The 23096-nt window shown below is 36.0% G+C and overlaps 1 long non-coding RNA gene across 2 annotated transcripts in view; it reads right to left on the minus strand.

The window, feature by feature from the left end:
• Positions 1-11269: 11269 nt before the first annotated feature.
• LOC139148732 (uncharacterized) overlaps positions 11270-23096 on the minus strand; it is a 55849-nt gene continuing 44022 nt past the window's right edge. Inside the window, exons 1-3 of one of the 2 annotated variants that reach the window (XR_011555988.1) lie at positions 15770-15851; positions 13829-13910; positions 11270-13493 (exon numbers count right to left, since the gene is read on the minus strand). This is a non-coding gene — a long non-coding RNA (uncharacterized lncRNA). Of the gene's footprint in view, positions 13494-13828; positions 13911-15769; positions 15852-23096 lie in introns of those variants that run through there. The other variant, XR_011555987.1, reaches the window with a different exon arrangement.

A 23096-nucleotide genomic window follows, 5' to 3' on the forward strand; every position in this document is an offset into this window, starting at 1 on the left:
AGTGCCTTTCTTTTTTATCTCCATTACAGCGAGTAGAACACATATCATAATTAGTTTTCAAAAATTGTTCTGCCAAATTAAATTAGAGTTCCACATAAGAACTTTTCAGGTCAAATCTTACAAAACAAACTTGAAACAAAATAATTTAATATGCGATGCTGATAATATTTTGAGATCACCCGTGACCATGATTTTGGCTGATTTCTTTCATAAAGACGTGTTTGATAAAAATTTATATGGTTTAGGAAATTTGCTGTATTTGTGTACCCCTTGAAATATGATCCCAGAGGCGACTAAATCTTATTAAGTTCACTTCATATTTTGACATACGTCTGATACAAACAAAACCGATTTCATATAAGCATGATATTGCCTTCTGTATTGTGTGGAGCAAAAACAAATGGTAGAACGTAAGATAAACCGTAATTTGAAATGTAATCTTTTGGGGTATTCGGTAAGTTTTGGTCCCATTTCATGAAAACTGTAACGGATATTTGTATGTTACAAAAGGTCACCTTAAAGAAAAATAAATCGCTTTACTAATGATACCCACAACCAGGTTATGTATAAGTTAGGCTCGGCATATGACTTAAACAAAGACGGTTTCAACAAAATGTTCGTGGGTCTCAAAATCGTGATTTTGCGGCACCCTTCAACATATGACTGTGACAGCTGTTGCATCCCAATATTTTTTCAGTTAAAAGTCTATTTCATATTTGTGACATGGCCTCGTAGCAAATAAAACAGATGTTACACAAGGCATTGCCCAAAAGTCTATTTCGTATTTGTGAAAGGTTCTTATAGCAAATAAAACATTTCATACAAGGCATTACCCTTTATTATATGTCTAGGTTAAAAAATGGTAGAATTTGACGTTTAACAAGAAAGATGCGATTCGCAATACTTTGACTTTACAGTTCCCTTTTCCAATGCTTTTTCTTTAAAAGTCTCTTTCATATTTTGATATGTCTCCGTAGCAAATAAAACAGATGGCATAGGCCTATAGAGAATTGCCCTTTTTAATATGTTTAGGTAAAAATTGGTAGAATTTGAGATAGGCAGTGACAGTAATTTGCAATATAAAGTTTGGGGTATAAGGTAAGTTTGGGTCATATTTTATGAAAGCTATGGAAGATATTGCATATTAAAATATGTTATCTAAAAGAAGAATAAAATCCCTTTCCAATGTTAGCCCACAAGCTAGGTTATGTAAAACAAGTCATCGTTGATGACACAGTCCCCGCTTGTCCATTTTGTTATAACCTTTGGTGTCTAGGTAGCTGTGGTTTAGGTAGCTGTGGAATGACATTGATGCAACGGGTGTATCAGGCCTGTGACTTGCATAATAAAGTAATCTGAGGAACGTTCAATAAATGACTCATCTCTGCCGGTAATGACCACTCAAGGAACTTTTGATTACATCACACATAACAGGGCCCTCACTGCCTCTGGTGTCGTGAAGGCACATACTATACACATGGTTTGGTGGAATTTTCGAAATGGTATGGGATCGGGTATGTTGTTGTAATCAGCCATTTCGGATCATATAATGAAACAAATTAATGTGCACATGAATGCAGCCATTGTATTTTATCTTTGTATCACGTTTGAACAAAATCAGTCCATCCATGAGGGACAGTGACCTATGTTCATGTTTCAAAGACATCAAAAAATCACACCAAAATTGAAATCAAATGGCTGTCTATTGAACATATGGATCATAGCACAAAATTAGAAGACATGCATATGTATGCCATAGTACTTTATCTTTGTACCAAATCTCAACAACATTGGTTAAGAAATATTTGCATATGATTAAGCCTCAAAGACATGAAAAAATCCCAAAATGACCATCTGGCAGCGATATCGAAAAAAATGACAATCTGGCAGCCATATTGGAACATGTCACAAAGTAAATTGACATGTATATGTATGCCATAGTGCTTGATCTTTGTGCCAAGTTTGGACAAAATGGGTGTAATGACCTTTGAATTACGCTTCAAAGACATGCAAAATTCCAACAAAATGGCAGTTCTGCAGCCATATTGGATCCTATCGCAAACTTAATTGATACATGCATATGTATGCCATAGTGCTTTGCCTTTGTGCCAAGTTTGAACAAAATCGGTTCAAGGATGTTTGAGTTATGGTTCAAAGACATGAAAAAAATCGCAAAAAAATGGCCACCTGTCGGCCATATTGGATCATATCACGAAATAAATTGGTGTTCATATGAAGGGCATTATGTTTTGCTTTTGTGCCAAATTTGAACAGAATCGGTTCAAGGATGTCTGAGTTATGGTCCAAAGACATGAAAAATCACAACAAAATGGCCGCCTCACGCCCATATTGGATTGTATGGCAATATAATTCGACATGCACATGTAGGCCATAGTGTTATGCCTTTGTGCCAAGTTTGAACAGAATCGGTTCAAGGATGTTTGAGTTATGGTCCAAAGACACGAAAAATTGCAAACAAAATGGCCGCCTCGCGGCCATATTGGATTGTATCGCAGAATAATTTGACATGCATATGTAGACCATAGTGTTATGCCTTTGTGCCAAGTTTGAACAGAATCTGTTCAAGGATATGGTCCTAAGACATGAAAAACCGCAACAAAATGGCCGCCTTGCGCCCATATTGCATCGTGTCGCGAAATAATTTGACATAGATATGAAAGACATAATGTTATGCCTTTGTGCCAAGTTTGAACAGAATCGGCTCAAGGATGTCTGACTTACGGTCCAAAGACATGAAAAATCGCAACCAAATGGCCGCCTCGCGCCCATATTGGATCGTATCACAAAATAAATCGATGTGCATCTGTAGGTCATAGTGCTATGCCTTTGTGCCAAGTTTGAACAAAATTGGTTCAGCAGTGTCTGAGAAACTGTTGATGACGGACGGACGGACGGACGCACGCACGGACGCACGGACGGACGCACAGACGGGACCCAATCTACAGGTCCCCGCCGGACTTCGTCCGCGGGGACTAAAAATTAGCTCAGCAGATGACTTACAACAAGACAGGTTAAACGAAAATGCATGCGAGTTGGCAATACTGTAATTTTGCGGTACCCTTCAAAGTATGACAGGTAGACCTATAGCATCCCAATATTGTTCCTATCAAAAGTCTATTTCACATTTTGACATGTCCTTGTAGCAAATAAACAGATGTCATACAAAGCATTGCCTTTTGTGTTATGCCAAGGTAAACAATTGGTAGAATTTCAGATTTTTGGGGTATTGGGTAAGTTTTGGTCCCATTTCATAAAAAAATCTATCAAAGATATTGCATATTACATATGTCATTTAAAGGAGGAATAAATTTCCATTCTAATGATATCCTACAAGTTAGATTACGTTAAAAAAAACTTAGAAGATGACTTACATGTACTACAAGAAAAAGGCACATGGATAGCAAACTGGTTATTTTGCGGTACCGTTCAAAAGTCGACCACAACAGTTATTGCATCCCTATATTTTTTCTGTCAAAATTCTATATTTCGTATTCTAGGGATCCCAAGTTTCTAAACGATAGGTTTGTTATCCTGGCGGTGCAAGTAGACTCCTCTGGCCCACGGTCTAACATATCTTGACTGCTTACATAGCGTCATACTTTTATAGGATCTAATACAGTGCATTTTATGCATAAGAATTGTGTTTTTTGCCCGTATTTACCCGTTTAACAAGTCAGGTGGTGAAGGAAATTTAAAATAATTTTCAAATAACACTTTTCACAGTTTCTTATTGAAATTATTCAACCTAAAGTTACCCAACGACTTATGCAGTTGACATTTACTAGGTGAGAAATACCTGTCTGGTAGCCATTTTGGGAAAATGGTTGCCATGGCAACGCTTTGGTAGATTTTCAGTGGCTCGGTATCTGAATTTGTTCAGCACATATTAAGACACATCTGAGCCAAGTTTGGTGCTTTTATCACAAGATGCACAATGGGTTTGCCATGCCGCACCACTAATAGGGATAACACTGTTTACAGCTCACCCTTATAACAGTAAACTGTGTAATGGTATGTACATTTAAGAGTGTTCATCAGTCTAAATATTATTTTTCGATGATTACTCAAATTTAGCAGTATAAAAATACTTAACCAAAGATTAAAAAATAGCGTCAAAGTGACACTGTGCTCACATTTGGTTACACGTGGGAAGCCGGAATGAGTGTATACACAGTATTTCATAGCTTTTATGGACCTTGCGCTTGTGATATTCATAGTCAAGTGCATTTGAAAAAAGTTTGATGCACTGTCCTTTGAAGTGTGCAAAGGTTGGTAACTGTTGCAACTGTTGGTCACACACACTTAGGCAATACAATGCAATCTAGTATATCATACTTAGTGATACAATCTGACATACGACAGTAGAGTTGTCCTCTTATAATATTGTATTGCATAGAATTCATGTAGACAGTATTTGGTTTCTCTAAGGTCGATTGTTGCACAATAGGAGACTATTAAAGGTAACATGTAAGAATGAGTATTCTTTAGAGCTTCAACTGGTAATGATGCCGCCACACCTGCATGATAATGGTATATCCTAAACTGCCATCAAGTTAAACAAGTACTGCAGAATCATAGACAAACGGGGAAACTTCCAAGCAAACACCTATCGAGGAGCCTGTGGCATTACATATGTACATCTGTTTTAAAGCCCTGGTCCAACCAAATTTTAAAGAATCAAACCAGGAATTGGTATAGACGCCATTACGTGACTTACACAGACAAACAATTCCATAAATATACAATATGACAATGGAAAGAAGCAGAAACCTTTCAAACCAAATTTATAAGCAGTTTTTTTCATACAAAATTGTCATATTTACATCTACAGATGTAAGAATTTCTGACCTTATTGGATTAAAGATCCATTAGCTGTAACTTTTGGTCATTTTTTTATTTTGTTTGTTCTGTGTATCATCTGCAGTTTCTGGTGTGAATCCCTGAAACATGGAGAAATTACTAATATTTAGCTCATAAATATACCCTATATGAGTATAATCTGCATTGTTATTGTTTTATTGTTCAGTTCCGGACTAGAATACATTTCTCAACAATAACAATGGTCATTTTACATATACAGGCCGTCTTGGCAAGCAAGACACCGGGCATTGGTCATGATGATCGGAATATAGTAAAATTCTGTAGTTGATACATTAAAACAGAGTAGTGATAAATTAGTCAAAAGTTACAGCTAATGTCCCTTTAAGCAGCAAAGTTTACTGTCTATACAGATGACACTTTTTGTGAATATAATTATGTTATCCTGAATCTTGTAAATGAAATACTGGTTGTTTACAAGATCTGCATACCACCCCACTCATGGTGACTTCAATGCAACACTTTTTTGTAAAATATGGTATAATGGCTGCCTTGTCAAGAAACTCTGACCAGTATTAACTGAGATTTTCACTGGGTGTACACTTTTGTTGCTCATTAGCATTTTATTTGGTAATGTTGACTTCATTTGAACAAATACTCATTTACAGTTAAACATATATCTAGCACAAATATCAGGTAAAATGTGCAGCAATTCTCAATTTGTTGCAATTGGACCAGGGACATCAAGAATATAACATGCCACCAATATTTACATTTCGCTCATACACTAGATACATTGAAAAATTTCGACATACAACCATTAACTCAGAAACCCTACAGGGAAAAGTATACATTGTTTTCTTCCATGGCCAGATGGCAAGAAGTGGCTATTTGCAACTTGATACTCTTCAACATTGACAAATTTATGGGCTATATTTGTTGAAGACCAAACCAGCTAAAATCACTTTCACCTTTGCTTTCTAGTGAATTTTTTACTGCATTTCAACTCCTAATACAGTTTACCTACTAACTAAATCACCCCATTACGTACTCTATGTTCCTCTAGGTATAAAATCGGCAAAATTAAGACAATCTCTTCTCAAAATTTATTAACTTTGTTCATATCAACGCAATTTGAATAAGTTATGGTTCTACCACTCACTAAAACCTTCACGCTAAATTTCAAACCAGCATTGGAAGTGGTTGTTGTAAAGATATTTTTACCGACAACAAAAAATAAAAATAAAAAAATATTGCAATTGTTCATCTCATTCTGACACAGTAATCTACGTATGAGAACATTTGTAGGGATTTACAAACCAAATTTCAAATCAGACTATTTCTGTACAAGAATTTTTTTTCGTCAACAATTAGGAAATATAAGCTCTTTTTGGTATTTATATACATACCAAATATGAGCTGAAAACACAAAATTGAACATATTTGTCTGAAAATTTAATGCTCCTTTTGTTATGTAGAGAATAACGTTTTGTGACACATGCGTTGCTGAAGGAGGAAATCTTCGATAGTCCACTTCTGGTCGGCATGATCAAAATGGCAAAAATAGCTGCAAAATACATACGGTAATTAAAGATTTTACCATTATTTGAACATATTTACTTAAAATCATCTGCAGGAACATGTCTAAAAAATATCAAATCTATCAGACAAGAAGTTTTTCAGAAACAAATTTTTTGACCAAAAATGGCAAAATTTGGCCCAAAATACAAAATTACCGATTTCAACTTAATTTAAATATATCATATTAGGATAAACCCTAGAAACCTGTTTACTAAATATCAAAGCAATCAGAAAAGTAATTTTCTAGAAAAAAAATGACCAGAAACGAGAACAATTGCCCCCAAAATAAAGATCATATCTCCATAAGATCATATTTCCATAAACCCTTGGAACCTGTATATTAAATATCAAAGCTATCAGATCAGTAGTTTATAGAGAAAAAAATAAATAGCAGAAAATTGCCCCTAAAATACGAAATTCCCGATTTCAACCTAATTTCAATGTATCTTACGAAGATTAACCCTAGAAACTTGTATACCAAATATAACAGCAATCAGACAAGTACTTTTTCAGAAAAAGTTTTTTAGCTAAAAATGAGAAAAACTGCCCAAAAATACAAAATTGCAGATTTCATCAGTATTTGTATACATCAGATTTTGATCAACCTCAGGAACCTGTATACCGAATATCAAAGCTATCAGATCAGTAGTTTTTGGATAAAAAAAATGTTGACCAAAAATTGGGACAATTGCCCCCAAATTTCAAATATGAAAATTCACTTTAATTTGTATAAACTTGCTGAGGTCATCCTGAGGAACGTGATAGTCCAACTTTCAAGGCGATCGGACAAGTGATTTCAGAGAAAAAGATTTTTTGACTAAAGAGTGAAGAAATTACCCTAAAATAGAAACATACAAATTTCCTCCCAATTTGTACACATCTAATTTAGACTACCTAAAGGAACCTACATACCAAGTTTCAAACAAATCTGATCATTGTTTACTGAATTTTAGCAATTTGCAGGATTTTTTATTTTTTTCCCTTATTTGCATATTTTTGACACTGACATGTTCATTTGAAGAAATTCACATCTCCACCGCTGGGTGCACCTGTACACCAAATACTAAGACGGTAGCATACATACATACATACATACATACATACATACACACACACACACACATACACACAAATCCGGAACCTGGGGTCCCTGTATATGGGGTAATTCTGTAAGGTGGAGATATACCCTCCGGGGTACTCACATTTTCCTTGTGGGGTTCCCGTTACTCATGAATAATTAATAATGTTTTTGTTTACAATTGTCAGGAATAAACAGGTATACGGGGTACTAGTTTTGTGGGGTAACAAAAGTGACAATCCAAACAGTTCATGCTAGCGGAATACTTTTAGCAAAAACGAGTTATTATATTCCTTAGCGATTATTGTTGCTTATTAGACATGTGGCTTCCTTTAGACATGTTTCGAAATCAATAAATCAGAGAATCATTGGACGGAATGCTCGATTCCCTCGTATCTGCTCTTCGCGTATTTCATATAACCAACATGATCATATTTTAGGACGCTGAATTGAATGCCAGTAAAAATAACCCGATGGAACTACTAAGATATGATAACTTGAGAGAACAATTTCGTCGTACGTACGTAATTTAACGAAAGTAACGGCGTCGTCGTCTGTGTTTACATATTTTTACTGTGCCGCCATCTTTATTAGCTGAATGCTTTAAGAACGGGTATGCGAGCGCCATCTCGCGCTTTATAGTTGAATGCACTACCTAAGTCCACTACCTGCCACATCTACATAGTACCATAATTCCTTGTCGCTCGCCTATGTCTCATTTTGCACCTCTTCAATTATTTCACACTAATTATCTTTCCAAACACTGCAATTGTGCTCTGGTGCTTTTCAAAAATAAATCAACTCGTTAGGAAAAAGCTTAGTGTATGTAGTTTTGTTTCGGTACCAGTGCTCATGTAAGATCTGCTCACTGAGAGGTCAACGAATACGAAATAGGGCCTAAGGGTTACTGAATATGACCTATTTCTGTAATATTGGCTATCCCCACGGTTCTCTAAAACAAATGCAAGATCTTTGTATGAATAAAGCTGGTAAGCATACAGGATTCACCTTATTATGAAATTGCTGCTACACTAGTGGTTTAGCTCATTGTTGCAACTAGCTTTGAGCTTCGCACTATGTTTCAATAATATAATTTTTCTGGATAAATGATGGAATCAGACACATTTTGCACAACGTTTTCATTTATGAGTTACACGAGAAATATTTGGAATGGATCTTTGGCCGAATTCATAGATTCATTATAATTAGACTTGTTTCTGAAACTATTACAGTGAGGTAGGTCAAGTGATAGAGACAGAGAAGGCGCTTTATTTCTTACAACGTTATTACTACAGCTACGTTGAATTTCTGATGCAATATTATAGTGTATCAGTAGGTAGACAAACGACGACCAGTTCCAGTAGTGAGCCATGCACTAGCAGTGGTTAAAATTAAACAAATTTATGAGTCATTATCGATCGCTGATCAGTATGCCAGTGCGCTGGTAATATTTAGGAGCTCTAAATCTGCCAAATTTGGGAGTAAGTTTCCTTTCTCTGAATTTTGACTCGTCTCACAGTGCCATTGACGCACTTAATACTGCACGACATCATTTTTGACGGCTAAGCTTATCACACGTGAACCTGTTGCTTATACCAATACAATCTACAGTTGCAGTCAGAGGATGTTTAAAAATCAATCAATCAATCAATTAATAATAATAATAATAATAATAATAATAATAATAATAATAATTTATTGCTTGCTTGTAAATATAGGATTTACATAACATCTGTGGCAATAAAGTTCAAACTTTGCTCCAATAAAGATAAAGTAATACAGTATAATAATATTAGTTAATAATAAGTGTAACTGGTATTTCTTTCTTTATATAAAGTAAAAATATAATCTGCAAGTTATCCATTAAAACACAACTCTTGTTTTGTTGATAGAGAAATTAGCTGATTTGCAGTTGTATTATTTGGGAGATTAATTTTACTAAAAAAATTATTTCTTTGAACTTAGTATTTCTGAGATATTAATAAAAGTGCATTTCATCTTCAATATCATTAGTGTTCCATTGATTGCAGTATCTTTCAGTAATTTGGGTTTTTGAAACAGTGTGTCTCCCTTTTTTGGAGTTGCTAGATCATGACTGCATATGCGTAGTTTTGTGAGTATTTTTTTTCTCACCTTGTAACTGTGTTAAGTTTAGTCTTAATCTAAACTGTTATATTTTTGCGTACATTCTTAGTTTACTATTTTCATCACTGGTCAATTTTTTCCAAAGGACTTCATAATTGTTTATTAATTTTTTTTTTCCATTAACCTAGCAATAACCTTTTGGCGTTTAAGTGATGAAGCTTTATCAAGGAGAAAGTTCACACAGTTTTCCTTAATTAAATAACTTACACAGTTAAACCAGGATCTATTGTTAGTGTCGTTTAGCATTTGCTCCGCCTCAGCTTTACAGCAAGAAAATAATGTGGAAATTGTACAATGTTAAGCCAGTATTTAAAAAAATTAAGTTTGACTCTAAAGTAGAAGTGGAAATTGTCCTAATTCACCCCTCGCCGCTGCATTGCAAGCTTGTATGTTACACTGTGAATGGTCTTACAAAATTTGAAGTAATATTTTTGAATTGCTGATTTTTTCCCTTTTTTGTAATCCATGAGGTCTTGTCCACAAATCTGTGAGCCATACGGTAGAACAGGTTTAATTAAAACATTGAATATGTCTAGGGGAAATTTTATCTTACTGTTGTGCAATTAAACCCTTTTTAATTATACAATGATTTCATTGCTTTATCAGCCAAATTTGTAATTGTCTAAATGAAACGACGATTTGATTTAATTGTCAATCCTAGGTATGTATAGCTCTTAACAGATTTGGTGCATGTACTGCAAAGTTAAATAAGTGTTTTTCTATCATAGGAGATTAACTAAAATTAATTTATTGGGTTTTCTGTAAATTGAGTTTTCACTTAAAGCAAAATATGTGTATATATATAGCTCCCTCTGCAAATCTTACTTTTGAGGTAGAGATTAAGACAAGGCCATCAGCGTAAAATAACTAGCTAACTTGAGTATTATTCTACTCTGGTGGTTCAGTAATTACTTTGCCCAGATTTATTTTCAAGTCATTGACATATAAATTGAACAGACTAGAACTTAAAACACAGTCCTTTTTCCAACTTTCAAGCCGGACGAGACAAAATTGATTGTTTTGATATGTAATTTTGTGTTAGTGTACATGTGTTTAATAAGGCTGTATAATTTGCCATTAATATTATTTTTGAGAACTTTATGAAAACACCAACTCTCCATACCGAATCAAAAGCTTTGGTAAAATCAACAAAAACCCACAAATATTCTGCTTTTTGTTGATATATTTGTGTATTATTGTATTTAAGGTAAATATGTGATATATTGTGCTGTGGTATTTTGCAAACTCATATTAAAGCGACGCTTTTTCTTTCTGCTGGCCTCCGTGTCGTGACACAGGTTTGTACAGGACTTAAGACAGTGTGTGTATTTTACCAGCAGAAGTGGTAGCCTGCCCAAGTAATAGTACACAGCTGAGGGGCCCCGTAAGGGTTCTGACTTAAAGATACCTGACGGCGAAGTTCTGCTTGGGTTAACGGCCCAATCCAGGCCAATACAACACTGAGAATAGTGTATTGCAGCTTTCTGTCATTCTTCTTAGACTCTTTAAAGGATGTATAAACGAAAACGATGAATTTAGTGTTAAGTTTTGACATTCGGATACATTTGACATCTGTATCACAATCACATACATTATTTCACAGTTTAAATTCATGATTACCCCCGCGTAATGACAGCTACAGAATAACCATTCCAACATCTTGTGTGTGACCCCTAGCCTTGAGGTCTCACCTTTGACTATGAGTCATTAATCACTGCGTGTTAGGGCCGTCGGTCCACGGTAAAACACAGTTCTGCATTGTACTCACTGTAAAGTTTGCGCCCTTTAAAACGCTTTCAATTTGCAGACAAGTTCCGCGGAGTAATGGTCGAGCTGGAACTCTACGTGTTTTGCCCACCAAACTTAGATATCAAAAGTTAACTGACTTTGCTGACCTGGTGACATATTAGTAGGCTAGGCGAAGGAATAGTAAGAAGACGATATATACGCACATATAGAGCCATAATTGTTGTTAGTTTCTGCATTTTTTTAATTTACAAAACTGACAGCTAACTATATACGACAACGTTTGCAAAATAAAAAAAACGACTAATTATAAACCTATGTCAATTTAAACCTAGTAAGGTTTCTAGTTGATTTCTAAATGTATTCCTAAATTTTGTCACATCTATTTATTAGTCGATGACAAAAATAATTGGCCTTTATCAAGCTATACAGGAAATATCAAAATTAATGTGTGAATGACAGTGGTAATTACCCTGGATCAAGCTATACCATAAATGTGAATATTATTGTATGAATGACCGTGGTAACGGCCCTGGAATATGCTATACCACAAATATAAATATTAATACGTGAATGACAGTGGTAATTGCCCTGAATCAAGCTATACCACAGATTTGAATATTAATGTGTGAATGACAGTGGTGATTGCCCTGAATCAAGCTATACCACAGATTTGAATATTAATGTGTGAATGACAGTGGTGATTGCCCTGAATCAAGCTATACCACAGATTTGAATATTAATGTGTGAATGACAGTGGTGATTGCCCTGAATCAAGCTATACCACATATTTGAATATTAATGTGTGAATGACAGTGGTGATTGCCCTGAATCAAGCTATACCACAGATTTGAATATTAATGTGTGAATGACAGTGGTGATTGCCCTGAATCAAGCTACACCACAGATTTGAATATTAATGTGTGAATGACAGTGGTGATTGCCCTGAATCAAGCTATACCACAGATTTGAATATTAATGTGTGAATGACAGTGGTGATGGCCCTTAATCAAGCTGTACCACAAATATTAATATTAATACGTGAATGACTGTGGTGATAGCCCTGAATCAAGCTACACCACAGATTTGAATATCAATGTGTGAATGACAGTGGCAATTGCCTTGAATCAAGCTATACCACAGATTTGAATATTAATGTGTGAATGACAGTGATGATTGCCCTGAACCAAGCTATACTATAAATGTGAATATTAGAGTGTGAATTACAGCAATCGTCGTAAACATCTTAATGTTTATATAGGTCTGCATTTGTATAGGCGAGTCGCTTTCTGCAAGCTTCCCTTACCATTATAGCTTGACGATCAGTTTCTGAAAATAGCAAGTTTTTCCAGAAAATTTTTAACCTCGCTATTTTGTTTTCGAATCTCTTTGCTAATATTTTCACTTGATAGCTGTCTTTGGTACACTGTTTGTTATAGAATCTTGCAGGTGATGCATCCATGTCGAAAGTAGATACAATGTCAGAAGTAACGTCCGAAATGTCAGAGAAATTTAAGTCTTCAATATTTGGACTGGCATTTGAAAACGATGAAGATTTGGCAAGTTTTATGTCCGAAGTCTGCATGCTGGTTGAAAGTGGTAATCTATCTCCGTATGGTTCAGTCATATTTTGTACTTGATTACTATCAAGACCTGCTGATGATCTCGTGCATTGTCCATCCACAGTGTGATCTATATCTGAGACTGATGATGATATTGCAACTTGTCTTTTGAGGTTTTGTACCTTTTGTACGAGTAGTTGAGCATATTGATATGGAACACCACTCGTCATGCGAGCAATTTTCGAACGTATGCTGTTATCTATCTCAGATGCTTTGGGATATCCAGCGGTATTTCTATAATCTGCAGAGCTTGCAAGCTGTTCTTCCAACTTTTGTATTTTTTCCAGGAGCACGTATGCATAGCTTTGAGGAACATCTTTTTGACTATGTCCGGGCTCCAAATTTGTACGACGATAGTTCGGAGCAGTTGGTGATCCTTCCATTTTCATGACAGGTGTTTCCACCCTCTTCTTTTTATTCTTCTTGTTTCTCAGCCGTTTCAGACTCTTTTCTCTTCTAGATCTTTGTCGCCATCTTATTCTCTGTATGAATAAAATAACATTGTAAGTGACTGATATTCTGACAATCCTCGTTTGCCATTGTGTTGGAAAAAGTAACACGGTATGGTTCATAATGTTAAAAGTCCTTGAGATGGATTGCGTCCTCGAAGAGAAGTACATATTAGTGCCTTAACTTTGTTACACTTGCACATCTGGCCATCGTATACATGAGTAAATGGCTACTGAGAAAAATTCTAGAACCTTATAATTTTACGCCTCGAACTCATCTGGAGTGACGGCTTTGTACATTTTCGAACGCCATCATCATGGCTTGATTTGATTTGTATTCTTATAATATGAAGGTGATGTCAACTCACTTTGTCCGGATGTTCAAGAGCACCTACGGTAGACGAGTCCATCTTCTTCAGCAACGTTGCGAGAGTTGGATTTTGAGGTAACCTGTGAAAAGAGCGGGAATGCTGAAAAAGTGTCCACATATTCTAAACGTATGCAAATATAACCTAGGTTACAATATTTTATAGCAGGTCTGTTTAGTACATATGCGTAAGATGCAGTTTGATAACCTTAGGGTTTGAAATTACTCTGAATACATGTAACTTTGTTTTCTATTTTTACTCTTTGTATCAACCCTGATCTGTCGTTTTACACCCTATCATGTTGAGATATTCATGGTTCAGATTATCAATGAGCTTTCATCATTATTGTGTATTCTCGTATTGAAGGTAGTTGCATGTCAGTCCAGTCTTAAATTAAACTTCGAAATTGTTAATTACAACACAGCATATTCATACTCAAGCTATATTAATAAACATACGCATTTCAACACGATTTTAAACAATTCAGTAAAACAAAACCATCTGAAATACAATGAAAATATTGAGATGAGAAAAATATTAAATATTACGTTTAAAATAATTACTGATCATTCAGCAGCTTCAGCTTCTGTCCATTGTTACTTTAAAATTCATTTGTGTTCATACTATTTTAGAATATTTAAAATCAGCTGTCATGAAACGATACAAAATGATTCCATAATTTGTTTAATTATTATTAACATTAGAGCCATTGGATGACTTGACAATGTGGAATATTCGATCATTTTTAATTGAATCTGGAATGGAATCTGAAGATGTAAAAATAGGAACGAACATATTTTCAGAACCCCCATGAACAAGACTAGTGCAGACGGTTTACAGATGCCCCTTACTATCCCAAGAAATTTCAAATCATCCCGGAGTCCACCACCTCCCCACCATCACCACGTCTTATTTGAGAGCTGGCATATTGGGTTCTCACTCCTAGCATGGGCATTCTCTGTCTACGCAACTAACTTTACGATGCTACTAAAAGGCACATAGGGAGGATATCGGTAAAAATCAAATTATCAATAAAATTGCCGTATTATGTTAAGCGCCCTTCAAAATGGCCCAGTTTTGGCAATCACGGAGCTGTTAGACTGTCCACAAAAATAAAAACCGCCACTTGCGCGATGACACTTATGGTCGGGGGAGGGCTGTTGTCCGGAGAGTAGTTGAAAGATAAATAAAAATCTACTGACGACAGATGCTAACGGATTCCACGGTGACACACAAGATACCTCTCGAAAGGCGTTTCTTAAATGTAATCTTGCCCCAAAGCCAAGGTGTTTGAAATCGAACTACTCCCACTGAGGCATTGTGCATGTGTCTGATTGGCTGTATTTGTAAGTTCATCCCTATTTGTGAGAGTCGGATCAAGTTTAACAGCGTTAGATAAAATAGAGAGTCTAACTTTGAAAACGGGACGGGGAAAGGATACATTTTTTAAAAGCACACCGGCATTGCCCCAATTCCTGCTGCCCATCGAATCTCAATCGCTGGACAGAGGTTTTTTGATTCATTAGGGTGAAGATGCATGTAACACTGTCTGTCTCGTTTGTTGATACATCTTAAGGGGTCAACCTGTACCAGTGTTGCAATGGCGAGCAGTATTTCCCGCCAAATTTTGTATTGCCGCCAAAAGCATGAGAACGTGCAAGTCCGGATGGACAAGGCATAAAGACCTGTAAGTTTTACATTAGCTTGCAAAGTGATGTTTTTGGAGTAATTTTACAAATGTGTTAACGTTAAGCGATAGGTTAAGATTCCTCATCAGCAACATGAATCGAATACTGGAATGTGCCCACTCCTCATGGTAAATCAGACCTGGCAGTCAATGGTCTACGTACAGCTGTCTTTTTTCTCTTTTGAATTTAAATTTATTTGGAACCTGGCAGTGCAATACAAACTAAGTGAATAAAAATCTTGGTTGTTACTTACAGAAAAGTGATGTTGGTATATAGTTTCTTTTCAAGCAACTATTTACAGCTCCAAGTCGGGCATCATGGTAAGTTGCGCGATTCTCCTTCACCACGAATAAATGGCGCCCAAGTGTGCTTCGACTGGTCGAATGGAATGTTTGCACACATACGTCACAGGAAGCTAATGTTATTTGGTAGTATGCTTTCCTTCACGGTTGAAACATCGAAGTAGACAAGTGACAAGACAAACAAACATCATGCAGACTAGCCATGGTGTCTACTGAGCACTACTGGTAACTTGTTTTTTACAGCAAAGATACAGAATGATGTTTCCTCCCAAACACTTACTATAATAGAGCTCTTTCATGTCAGAGCGGATTTGATGTTTAAATTTTATTTTTAATGGCAGAAACAGTTATTATTACAACAAGGGTCGCAGTAAATTATGTGTGAAACCTCTGTAAACCCGTACATTACTATCTAAGCTCCTATAATTTAGAAGAGATGACTTCGCAATATTGACGACACTACTTGAAGTAATTACGGTGGTTTCAATCGGATTTGAATTCACAACGTACGGTACCCAGTCACCTAGCGTAGAAGCCCCAGACAGAACCGCTCGGCCAAATCCCCAAACTTAAAAAGATTGGTTCAATAACTGAACTAAGTTGTTACAGTTTTTCTGACTGCGACCCCTACACCCGATTTATATAAACTCTCATTGTAGCCATACAAGCATAAATCATTACGTTCATTTATACTACAATCAAGGCATCGGCCACAAACAATACCTGGCAGCTATTTCCTAGTTGAGCAACATCGGAACACAATTGTGTAGTATGTTCTCTTGACTACGATTTCATTTAATTAACATCCTGCAATCAGCACTCTCCTCTTCTCCTCCTTTTGGCTTTCATTAGGCCTGAAAATTGTTTGGTTGTCAAGGTTCTAGAGTATAAAACAAGCACTCAGTCAAACCTGACATAGTTAGCAGCTGTAGTCATCTATCAAAGCTTGACTAAAATGGTTCAGAAAAAAGCGGGTATAGGCCAGGGGTTTCATTAAGATTTGAAGTAGGGGGCTAGAATGGAAAAGTAGGCGGCTTGCATCTGCCATGACCACAAAGCGGTCGTCGTCGGGGAGGGTCCGGGAGGGGGTGTTCCCCCTCCCGGCCGAAGGCCGGAAACCCTGAAAAAATGAGCTAAAATTTACTAACATCTACTTCACAGCTTACAGTTACTTGAATTTCTAGTATTTTCAGGGGAATAGTCAGCAGTGTCTCATGGCAATTTGTGTTCATATCATAAAAGCCATTTTCCTAGGAGATTAGGCCTAAATATGATAATTCATAATTAAAAATGATAAAATGTGGTGATGTTGACGATAATTTGAACAAAGAAAACAAGTCTTTAGAGCCTCTATGCTTTAAGGAGGTAACCTTTTATAATTCACTATTAATAATTATTAATGATATAAATTTGATATGTAGATGATATTATACAGTGTTATATCTAGACAGGGGGATAGGGGATTCCCCCTCTGTTGAAATGTTGGCACCCCAATTAATTTGTCAAGGGGACCACTCCCCCCTTCCATGAAATGGTGCCAGTCACACCTTAGAGGTACAAGTAGAACACATGAACTGGTGAAATGCCCCCGAAATTTTCCGATAAAGGGGGGAAAATTCCCCTTGTTGATGCCATCCTGGATGAAACACTCATAATGTTATGCTTAAAATTAAGAACCCTGATGTTTGGTATGGAAATCTGTAGATGAAGAACTTTGATACCACTAAGGAGGTAAAAAGGATAATTTATATAACGAGTAATGATAAAAATGACAATCATTACCATATTTCGAAAATAGAATCAAAGATCCTCAAGGTTATTTGACTATATGGGTATGCAAAGTAAGAACCTTGATATAGGATATGAAAATTTGTACGTTTAGAAGCGCACAATTGGATTTAACCTGACGATCGCTTTTGAAGTGAATTTAGAGGTCTGACAGTATTGTAACCACTCTGGGCGACTTTCCTATTGGCGTCGATAGACCGAAGAGCAGTACATATCATACGTCCAGCTGGTTAAACTCCTTCACAATTACGCCTACCGTAGTGCAACGCACATCGGCTTACTAAAATTCCAACTGTAACCGGAAAGTTTTTCGTTCGAAAAAAATCAGGTCATTGCCTTCGAAAGCAGTTTAAATCCACGGAATTATCCTTCTCTTGTTTCTTGGTTCACTTCAAAACCGAGGATCGTACAGCGAAGCTTGACCTTGCGATCGCTTCCGTCTTCATTTGTTCATCGACCATTTTGAGTTGAGCTAACGACGGCCGACAGGTGTAGTATGCACGTTTTCATTTGCGTATATAAAGGTAACCAAATAGGAATCAGCAATTCAGGTAGCCAATAGAATCGTCAATTGCAATTCCGATTCTTATTGAGGCAGTATACGCAAGACCGTGCTGCATCGTAGTACAAGGCGATCGTAGTAGTCGCTCGTCTTCTAAATTTTGTTTCACATAAAAGCCGTTGAAAAGTTTGATTACACAGCTTGTGAAATTTGTCCGTATCATTTCCGAAGGTAAAAAATATTTTAGCTATGAAAGAGTTCAAATTTCCAAAAAAGTAGCCGGCGAAATCGTGAGAGTAACCGGTCAATTTCGCCGGCTGCCGGCTCTTAATGAAACCCCTGGTATAGGCTGGAGGCAACTTGAATCTTTCGATCTGGTTTGCCTACCATTTGACATGATTTACAACATCTACTCACATCCCGTCTCGTTTAACCGGTAGAAATGGTTGTCTTAATTTTATTATGAGTTTTATTTATTCCAAGATACCCACTCATAGATTGTCGTGGGTTAAACTAATTATATCTGTACGAGATCAAAAATTCTTCCTTCATCTTCAGCTGATGCATCAGGTAGCCGCCAGTTTCCTATAAGTTTGCCATTTTTTGTATAGAAATAATTTCACTGAGGGACAATGACCTTTCCCTTAAATTCACAATTTCAGGATCCTTTTGCTGTTCTGTAATAAGTCTTTTACGACTGAAATTTTGCTTGATAGAGTCCTCATTTTAGAATGCATTTTATTACTGAGATTGGAGAAATCTTTGCCGTTATTAACAGTAGAGTGACTCTTATCAAGTCGAGAAAAGAAGGTGTCATCTAGTCCTATATCAACATCATCATTAAATCTATCTGTCACATCTTTACTATGAATTGAGTCCTTTTGACCTATGGCCCTAGTTACAACACAAGCGGCAAATATTTCGGTTTCATGATCACAACGCCCGTCATCAATTTAGATTTCTCAGTTACAATTGCATTGGGGAACACTTTTCCTCCAGCCAAATCATTTTTAGTAACATAGAAATACCTTCAACAGGTAGAGTGGGTCGTACTCACACTGTAACAGGTTATGAAACTAAGTCTGACTGTAAATTTATCGAATGCAATGGCACATTAATATAACCCAATTCTACAATTTTTATTTACACATCAACTTTAGCTGAGTTCATTCCAGACAAAGGTAACACACTCTATAATAATAAAGTTTATGATGCTGCTGTGTCACGCAGTATCTTTATGAGTCGAAGATTAGTGTCATTCCTAATTAAGAATAAAAATCCCTCAAAGACAAAGGGTTTAAAATTGTCTATAACATCCGACTTTGACCTTTCAACAAATTTCCAATTTTAAAGACACTGGATATTTTTGGAAGTCTCCCTGCAATGGTGTAAGCAGTCAGTTCAATGTTTACTTTATTTACCTGACTTTTCAAAACCCATTACAGTGAAATGACATGGCCTTTCTTTTTTCATCAGGCACAGGTAGTCTTTAAGATCCGAAATTTACCTTTTTCTTGGAAATTAGTATTTTTCCTTGACTTTATGATAAGATGGAGAATTTTATTTAGATTTTTATATTGATTTGGAGATAGGAAATCACTTGACAAGGATTTGACCGATTTGACTGCTTCAATTAAAGCTCGGTTTGTAGGTCAAAGAATAATCATCAGCCATGCACTGTGGCAGCTTTTTGCAACTTTCGAACTTTGTGTTCATCCAAGTGACTTGTTATATCAACATGTACACATCGTTTAAACACTTCAACCAACATTAGCTTCCTAATTAGTTTATCATAATTCTGATTTATTCCTTTCGCGTGCAACCATATATCGATTTATCTTTCCCTTTCTTTATCAAAGTCAACATGACTTTGATCGCCTTGCTTGTGAACAGTTCTGAACGTTTGCTGGTAAGCCTCTGGTACCTGCTCGTCCGATTTAAGAATTGCATTTTTCACACAATCATAGCCATTACGTCGCAATCGAAGTCATGGGAGCCTGGTTCTGAGGATGGGGATGAAGCAAACTTCACGCTCGTCAACCACTTGTACAAATTATAGGTTAATGTGCCAATGTGGGTTCAAAGATCATGCTCGAGTCAAATAAAGGAATATGTACATTATGAGAAGAAAAGGTGGTGTCAAAATTGCAGAGGTTATACTCTTTCGGTAGGTTTGTCGGTGGGGGTGGCCTTGAACACCTCCGCTCCACAATCATTTGGACAGTGCACACGTCTACATACTCGGGAGATAAATCATTGAGAAGTGCAGTTCGAAACATCATATTAATACATTTTATACTCCTGTAAAAGTGAGAGATTTGAGTGGGATCTGCTTTTGTCTGATGTAGCAAGGTGGGAACAATAAAGAGCAAGAAGAGGTTCAAATGTCGCCATCTCTGCAGCAGATTTCAATACATATAAGATTGAATGTTTACAAATGTTAAGGCAATGGCACTTGAAGAACAGCAAACTGCCTTATCATGCAACGACAGAAATCATTGCAGCAACCTGTTTAGACAGTTGAGATGTTTAATATTGACTTGAAAGTCGGTATGATCAAAGTTTAATTGAAATTTGTGAATAAGTGTACTTGAAACTGTAGCGACTTTTAGCCTTGGTGAGAATGGCCATTGCAATGAAAGCGCCACACACAGCAGAGCTCTGATACACTATTGATTATGGATTATTTGATGCAGTACTTTTTAATGTGCAACCTGTACGTGTTATTTTGATGAAATATGAGTGCAAGTCACTAACATTGATAGGCAATACGATTTGTTAGAGTTTCAAGTAACTTTCAGCAAATTCAAGTAAATTCTAGAACATCTCAGTTGTCAAAACGGCTAGCTGCAAAAAGCTATGCAGTCACTACACAAATGATGTACATAATACATACACTCACTGGATGATATATTTTATACCATTGTCTTCAGACAGTTTATTATGGTAGGTGATTCGAAATAAATGAAAATTCTTACAAAAGTTGTGTAAAAATTCTGTTTAATAAATGGACTACATTTTCCGCGATATTATTCATTGCCTGTTTTCTAAAGTAATTCTTCACTTAAACAATTCAGGGTATTCTCTGTTGGAAAAGTTTGCACTGAAACAGATGCTATGATAGTGTAGATCGTACTGGTAATGGTGAGTGGTAGGAGACAAGTGAAACACTATCCAGAAAGAAGTGCATCATTTTGTCATTTTTACTGAAACTGCATAGTACTTCGATAAAGTTGACATTTTTGTTGTTTTGTTTCTAGACCTAATGATTACCTCCTGATGGAGACAAACTGCAAACTTAAAGAGAAGACTACAGTAATCATTCATAATTCATAAAATGAAGCATACATGAAGCATACATGAATAACGGAATCAAAAGTTGCGAAAGTATAACTGTGGAAGGAAACAGCAAATTAATTCAACAGAATCTACTTTTTACCAATGGAGCTTTGTTAATCATACATATTCTCCTATATCTGCTATTCTCTGCAAATACAAAGGATATATCTAATATTGCAAGATACATTCATCCAATGTCAGTGACATTGTCAATGCAAAATATTACAATTAATAAAGTAAAACTCAGCAAGGCGATGGAATCGTTATCAGATGGAAATTTAACTTACCATTATCATAAAAAGGAATGCTTATAAAATATCAGTATTTTATATCAAGTAAGTCTAGATCATGATATCATGTGTAACAAAGTAAGATTTCACCAGTAATGTTCCAGTATAAAATTTGACAAATGTTTTAATATTCTGTGATATAACATATCGTTACTGCCTTTGAATTTGAACGCTGAATCCTGTTGAATGCCTGTCTATGCCACAGGTACCTCTACGAATATTACAAGATCAAGTTAAAGCTGGCGCGTCATTGTCAGAGGTTAATAATATATTTCAATCAAATGGAAATGATACATTAATATGATGGATGTGTAGTACAATCTACTCCGTAAAAGACCATTATAAATTTCACGTTCACATGACAGTTAATGCATCGACTTCATTGCAATTTCACCTTCATGATCAAACATAACATAGAGCATTTTGGGGAAACACTTGTATTTGTCATTACAATCTTGACAACCAAAGTATTTGGTTGAAGAGAAGACAAAAAGTCAACAAAAAGGTAGTTGCCAGGCTCTCTATTTTCGTCACGCATTTTTTTTTCATTTTAGCTACTAGAAGATTATTTCCTTCAATAATAACTTGAGTAAGCTGTAAACAATTACTATTAACATCTCTTCCAATGTATGCATATTTGTGTAATACATGTAATAACAATAAGGAGAAGGGCGTTTGAATACTAGTACATCTGCGGACAAATCTGCCTGATGGACAAACCAAAACTAAGTTCAGTCAAGAACAATATCCTTGTGATGTATGAAAGCGATGACGATCGCAAGACCTTGTCGTCTAGCAGCTGTAAAATTCAAACACTGAAAAGCTCCATTTTAAACATTAGTTTAAAATATAAGCACAATAATTGAGGATAGTCCAAACTATTATTTTACAAATATACGGTTGTGTGGTAGACTATTAAATGAGTCATTACATTTTAAAAACAAATTATTAAAAACACATTGACAGTGCTCAAACGGTTATTATCCCTGCTCCATCATTCATCAAAATGTTGTTTCAATACTTGTTATGAAAGCTGAAGTTGTCTGTTATACTTCGTTTTCAAATGGAAAATTCAAGTACTGGACCTGTTGACAAGCATGTGCCATTCTTGACACCAGTGGGCGAGACGTGCTGTGATAGCTCTTTAAAGTTTATCCTTGGAGTCAAGTTATAATCACAATATTGTCGGCACAAAGGAGAACGCTACTTTCACGATCGCCCACTGGAATGTCAATATGGCGATTGTTGATCTGAACGGCCAGAACATCTTTGTAATTTAAAAATACTTTACAAGAGAGGAAATCTATCTTACCGTTTCATCACTTACTTTGCTTTCTCTATTAAACAAGTCGAAGTTTT

This window comes from Ptychodera flava, chromosome 13, assembly GCF_041260155.1.
Source record: "Ptychodera flava strain L36383 chromosome 13, AS_Pfla_20210202, whole genome shotgun sequence".
In the NCBI taxonomy this organism is placed as follows: Eukaryota; Metazoa; Hemichordata; class Enteropneusta; family Ptychoderidae; genus Ptychodera; species Ptychodera flava.